Genomic DNA, 7,500 nt, shown 5'->3' with positions numbered 1-7,500 from the left:
TTGTTACATAACACCACAAAAAATGCTGTTTGACGAATAACAATGAGTGTATTCCTATGATTCTTCTTTTATCTGAAATTACATGTTTAAAATCATCATCCATATTCATTCAGTTCTTGTTTGTTTGTTTATTTGTATGGCGGGTTTACGTTGCGTTGCATGGAACCAGATGTTATTCAGCAACGGGACCAACGGCTTTACATGACTTCCGATCCACGTCGAGAGTGGACTTCTATCACCAGAAATAAACATCTATGACCGTTCAGTGGAATGCCCGAGAATCGAACTCGCGGCGACCGAGGTAGCAGGCAAAGACCATACCGACCGCCACGGAGGCGCTTGATTCATTCAGTTCTTGTTCAGCTCTAAATCTGAGACATTACAATAAATATTATCGGACAAATAGAAAGAAATATCTTGACCAAAGTTCCGTAGAAGTCAACTCAAAATTTAAATTCGTTTCTGAGCTTCTGTTAGTTATTCTAGAGCAGCCGTATTCACTAGGATATTCTCAATGAAGACAGCATTGGAAAACTAAAAAAAAAAAATATCCTTTCCCAGATGCACCGAAAATGAACTGGAGGTATATTAAAAATGGAAAATTGAATTAGGTCATATTGAAGTTTATTAGACCTTAAAAAATACTCTACAGTTTCTGCCAGAGCCGAGTAAAGTGTCTTTTAGATTTATTAACTTTCTAACAGAAACATAGAAGTGACTGAGTGATGAGTTTGGATTTAAGTCTCTGCCACAGAATTTTCGTTTCCACAATCACTGGCTCTGTTGGTTTGCCAAAGCCGAGGCTCTAAATCTCTGGCCGTATTCCAGACTAATGGGATTTCCTACTTATTGTCCAATAAATATTCAACCTGTGGATTATATCTTCTGACCCAGGAGCAATGGAACGTAAGACGAGGTCTATTTGCAGAAGCTGAGCCAAAGAGCATTTTTTTTTTATTTGGGCGAGCCGTATAATACGTGGTTTTCATCAGTGCTTGTGTATCTGAATCATGGTCTTGATGGATTCCAAGGACAAAGCGTGAGAATAATAATAATAATAATAATAATAATAATAATAATAATAATAATAATAATAATCCTACTATAATGGGCGTTATGACTGTCCGTTCGTCTGTCATTCAATCACGGCCAAAGTTGGCTGGTCCGATGGGCATGAAACTTGGCAGGGTTATAGTGGGGAAAGAGGGTTTATAATGGGGTTTCATTCTACCTCCCTCCACCTAATGGGCTGCATTATAAACTCCAAACTGACTATGGGATCATGATAACAAGACCAACAACAACAACGATGATAAAATATTGCGAGAAACAAACAGCGGAAATGAAATGCAGATTTATCTGTTTTGGCAACGATACCCATTCTTACTCCTGCGCAATGCAGTCGTAAATTATCTGCGCTGACTGAATGAATCCCCCATTGCTTCCAGGTTCCAATCCTTAATCTTAATTTCACTCTGTGTCTCTATCTCTCTCCTTCTTCCTTTCTTTATATCCTCCCCTCTCTAATATCATACACTTCATGAAACCTGCTTTTTCTTCTTCCGCTCTTCTCCCTCCCACATTGCAATCTTAGGCCTAAGCTAAATGATTTTGTCTTGGTTTGCTAAATTAAACACAAACTGCAGAGAAAGTATCATAGATAAAATATACACATGCTAAATGTTTGTCTTGGTTTGCTAAATGAAACACATACTGCAGAGAAAGTATCATAAATAAAATATACACACTAATCTTAAATATATATGATACCCTCATCAACAGTCATTAAAAGTCTCTGTCATGGCTGTGGTATTCTGTTTGTTTGTTTGTATGGTGCTTTTACGTTGTATGGAACCAGTATGGTTATCCAGCAACGGGACCAACGACTTGACGTGACTTCCGAACCACGTCGAGAGTGAAAACTTCTATCACCAGAAATACACATCTCTCACCCCTCAGTAGAATGACCGAGAATCGAACTTGCGGCCACCGCGGTGGCAGGCCAAGAGACCATACCGATCACACCACTGAGGCGCTTAATATTATTTTTTGTGGACGACTTGATTACTATTAATCGCAAGATTATATAAGATATGCCTCAGAGTCAGTGATATCATGAAAAGAATATAATTAACATAATTTTGAATATTCGAATACGATGCATTTACTGCTTTAATATTGAAACCCCTTATTCAGTCATCCAGTTTACACCAAATCTTGATTTATTTTCTTTATCAGTAATTTTCCCCGTCAGATAAAACTTCAAGTGCATTCACAGTTCATAATACTTAACGAAACAAAGATGTGATGGAAAAAACATTTTATAAGATTATCCATAGTTGCCTATTCCAATGAGACACTGCATAATTCAAAATTATCACATTCGTACTTTATTAAAGCAGACAATTGTTACATAGTAGGTATACAGTGTGTCCATAAAGTCCCAGTACCATTACAATCAATAAATACTTGTAATGGTACTAGGATTTTATGGACACCCTGTATCATTAATAATACAGGGTGTCCATAAAGTCCAAATACCTTTGCGATCAATAAATACTTGTAATGGTACTGGGACTTTATGGACACCCTGTATTATCAACAATGTATACGAAGCACTTATAGAAAGAGAGAGAGAGAGAGAGAGAGATGAGAGAGAGAGAGAGAGAGAGAGAGAGAGTTGGGGGGGGGGGGGGGGGGGGGGGGGGGCCGGCCGGTGGCGGTTACGCTTTGAATCTAGAGAGAATTATTCATAAGTTTTTTCGTCATTTAGAAGGCTTTACTTTTTAAACTAATAAATCCCCTCATTATTTACGCCTGACCTAATCCCGTCCCCTTATAAGGCAGCAGGCGCTGCACTTCAACCATTAAGGAAACGAGTAAACTTCGTAATCATTCATTAACTCAAGTGGTAAACTCCTGAATGATTCATTAATTAATGGAAAAACTTCCTTAAGTCAATCACTGACTCGAGAGAGAGAGAGGAGAGAGAGAAAGAGAGACCTCTTCATTCTCAGATTAACTATATTAGAAAAAACTCCTGGTCGTTCAAAATCGAGTCCCTTGTAAAAGTTCTAAGACTATTTATTTCATCGCTGTATATCTTTTTCTTAAGAGTTTCTCTTGTAAGGGATTATTATATATATATATATATATATATATATATATATATATATATATATATATATGTATGTATATACATATATATATATATATATATATATATATATATATATATATATATATATATATATATGTATATATATATATATATATATATATATATATATGTATATATATATATATATATATATATATATATATATATATATATATATATATATATATATATATATATATTTCCTCTTCTCCTTTGAATGGTATGGTGAGCACTGGGTCTTTTTTACTGTAACCTGAGGGATACGTCTTTCAAAAGTATCCCTCAGGGGAGGTGGAACATACATGTACATCCTCCCTGTGTGAACTCTCGAGAGAGAGAGACTAAGGAGAGTTTCCAGCCCTGTGATTGGCTTATCAACAGCCAATCGGGAGCGTGGTAAGGGGCTGGCCTAGACATCGGATGCACGGGTGATGTGAATCTACTATAGTAAACGACACATTTCAGAGAGATATCTGAAGTCGGAAGGGGTCAGCTTTAAAACCTACCAGTTTTAGCAAGGGGCACCGTCATGAAAGTGAATTAACGAGCATTCCTGAAAAAGCCATTTGAATGGAATGGCTCTTTTTATCTTGGAGAAAAGTGGGCATTCTCGCAGTATGTCTGCCGTTGTCTTTATCGTGAAGTACTTCTCGGTCATTTTTGAAATCATGCAAGGTGACCTTTCTAGTTTTTTATCTTATTTTTTTTATAAAATACAATTCGTCTTATTCTGTATCTAAAGCAGTGTTTTCCCTCTATTACACATTTCTTTTAGCATCTACTAAACGATTTTGTTACTGTCTATCAGAATATTAAAGGGAAAATTCTCGAGTCCACTTTTGGAAGTAAATATTAAAAAAAAAAAAACCATATTAACAGTTATTCATTTCTTGTAATAGATTTTATGAAAGGATTAATGTAAAAAAATATATGTAAATATTTTTTTTAAATACTATAGTAACAGTAATTACTTTCTTGTAATAGATTTTATGAAAGGATTAATGTAAAAAAAATTATTAGAGAATTTCTCTCTCTCTCTCTCTCTCTCTCTCTCTCTCTCTCTCTCTCTCTCTCTCTCTCTCTCTCTCTGACCACTTCTAGAAGTATGTATTAAAAAAAAAAACTATAGTAACAGTAATTCCTTTCTTGTATTAGATTTTATGAAAGGATTAATGTACAAAAATAAGAGAACCTCTCTCTCTCTCTCTCTCCGTGTCCGGGACACGAGCACATATAACCATCTCTACGAAAATATAGTGTATTACATATCCATACCATAAAATATCCAGACGCCTTGGGACTTTGAGATATAAAAAATAAAAACTTAATTAACTCAGACCCTGCGTATCTCCTATGAAGCTATATAACCCCCCCGTGGAGTATCTCAAATTAAACACGTTACCTTAATCTCCTGATCTGGCCTTTTTAATAAGCTGTTCCCAACCAACTTACGCCGAGACAATTCTTGGCTTGTTTGACTCTGATCTCCCCAACTCCTCAGTTTTTGATCCACATCGAAGCAGGACAAAACTCAAAACTATTTACGATCTTTATACGATATCTTCGGAAGGCCAAAGTTCAGGTGGAGAGATAGATTATTGAATGACATGAAGGAAAAGGGTCTAAGGGAACCAGATGTGTACAGAACAGAGGGAGATGGAAGAGAAGGAGAAGGCTGACTAGAAACAGCGACTCCGAATAGATATGGAAAAAGCTGAAGGTAAAGAAAGAAGAAGATATGATATCTTCCTTATACATTCCTTGGCTTTCACATGAAGCTTTTATTCATTTAACAGTTATTAACGCTGTAACCTGGACACTAAAACAAGGGCTTCAGTACAAAAAAACCAACGAATAATGTCTTGGCGTAAGATGGCGTTGGTGTGTATGGGAACGTCCCAAAAATGCACACTCGGGGGAACTGAGGTTACATGTTTCATTAGAAATACTCCACATGTGCACGTAGCTAATTATACTTTCTTTTTACTTAAGTTTACCTAGACACGTGTACGTTTTGATGAATGCGATATCCGATGCATGGTGATGTTTTCATATAGATAATTACATTTTGTCTTCAAAGGAGAGAGAAGAGAGAGAGAGAAGAGAGAGAGAGAGAGAGAGAGAGAGAGAGGTTCTATTTGTTTTTGGTAATATTTCCTCCATAGTATCTAATGCAAAGGAGGGGATAACTATCCTTATTCATTATTCATTATTTCGTTACTTACATATACATACACACATACAGGCATATATATATCATATACATATATATATAATATATATATATATATATATATATATATATATATATATATATATATATATCTGAATCACGAAAGTTAGGAACGTGATAAATCCATAAATAAAGGTATAAACCACGAGGGAAATAAACAACGGAGTTTCCGCGAGATCTTTCGACGTTCAAACGTCCTTTACTTAGCTAAGTAAAGGACGTTTGAACGTCCAAAGATCTCGCGGAAACTCCGTTGTTTATTTCCCTCGCGGCTTATACCTTTATATATATATATATATATATATATATATATATATATATATATATATATATATATATATATATATATATATATATATGTAGTATATATATATATATAATATATATATAAAATATATTTATTAAAACATAATTGCATCTAGTAAAGCTTAATATTTTCAAAGACAACTGCCTTCCTTAACGGAAGAAAAAAAGAAAAACTGACAGTTGGGAAGTCAGTTGTCTTCGAGATATAATACTATAAAATCTAGCCTTTATATATATATATATATATATATATATATATATAATATAACATATATATATATATATATATATAATATACATATATATATATCTTGCAATTCCACAATGGTCCCGTGGGTGAAGTATATAAGAAGATCCTCACGTGAAAATGAAGAAGGAGGTTCCAAGACTTTCAACTTTTATTCCAAAGTTATCTTCAGGGTGGTACTGAACAATTTTAAGAGAACAAGTTATACAAGAAAGCAACGAGGCCACAAATTAAAAAACAAGTCAACAACCTACTTAAATATGCAGATAAACATTTTTCAAAACAAAAGGCATACTTACCGGAAAATAAAATGTAGTTTACTAAAATAACAGTACAAAACTATCTGTTTGTTAAAATATCTAACCCACTTGTTTACTTTTTTAACTTTTAAATCATCAAGAATAAAACTTTTTAACAATTCGTCCATCTTAAAAAGACCATCGCTCATATTCATGTTATTAAAAGAACTAATGAGGCAACCTTCAACTAACAATCTGTCATGCATTGATGAACTTCTAAAAAACGACTGTAGCTGAATTCCAGTCTATAGGGTGTTCAAAATCCCTCACGTGACATATATATATATATATATATATATATATATATATATATATATATATATATATATCATATTTATTTATATATATATATATATATATTTATATATATATATGTATATATTATATCTATATATATATATATATATACTATATATATATATATATATATATAGTATTTTTTATATAACTACTGCTGCACACAGTACACTGCATATATGCCCACAGAACAACTAACCCGGCTCTGATGCTGTTGGAAGGTTTATTGCCTGGATAAAGCCTCCTGAATGCCAATACCTCGTGATAGAATCGCACCGTGCCCTCAGACAAAGCAGTAACTAGTGGAGGGTTATGTGCCCATTGGTGGGGGGGAAATAATCCCTGGATGGCAGAGGGTCCTCTTACCCTTGAGGCCAATGGAGTAGAACATTAACAAAACTGGCCTTTGTTAGGAGAGTATTACGAAATGGCATGGATTTTTTTTTATTTAATCTAACGCTTAACCTACAAATGATTACGTAGAAGCGTAATGGTGTTTTAATTATTTCAGATATAGTAAACAACTTTAAAATAATAGAAAAGAGTTTGCTTTTGTAGGCTGAATTGCTATGGGCGTGAAAAAGGGAGACGTGGATTTGACAGTCAATGCTTTCTTTACAAAAATATGCCTGATGTTATGTAATTTACGAAGACGAAATAATTGCAATCACTATAAATTCGTAATTTTAAGAGACAAGTTATAATAGTTTTACCGACCCTTTTCTAAAAACTATACTAATTTTCCGAGGAAAATCGTTTCTTATGCGAGTATAATGAAATGACATGGACTTTTTATTTTTTATTTTTTTTTATTTAACCTAATACTTTGTTGTTCAGATGTGCTAAATACATTTAAAATTATATAAATACTGCGTTCATAAAGGCTGTCTTGTCTTAGGGCGTGATAACGGGAATTATAGATTAGATAATCAATTTATTTTTTTATAAAGAAAATGCC

Source organism: Macrobrachium nipponense, chromosome 39, assembly GCF_015104395.2.
Source record: "Macrobrachium nipponense isolate FS-2020 chromosome 39, ASM1510439v2, whole genome shotgun sequence".
Lineage (NCBI taxonomy): Eukaryota > Metazoa > Arthropoda > Malacostraca > Decapoda > Palaemonidae > Macrobrachium > Macrobrachium nipponense.
Note: the sequence above shows the minus strand (reverse complement) of the source record.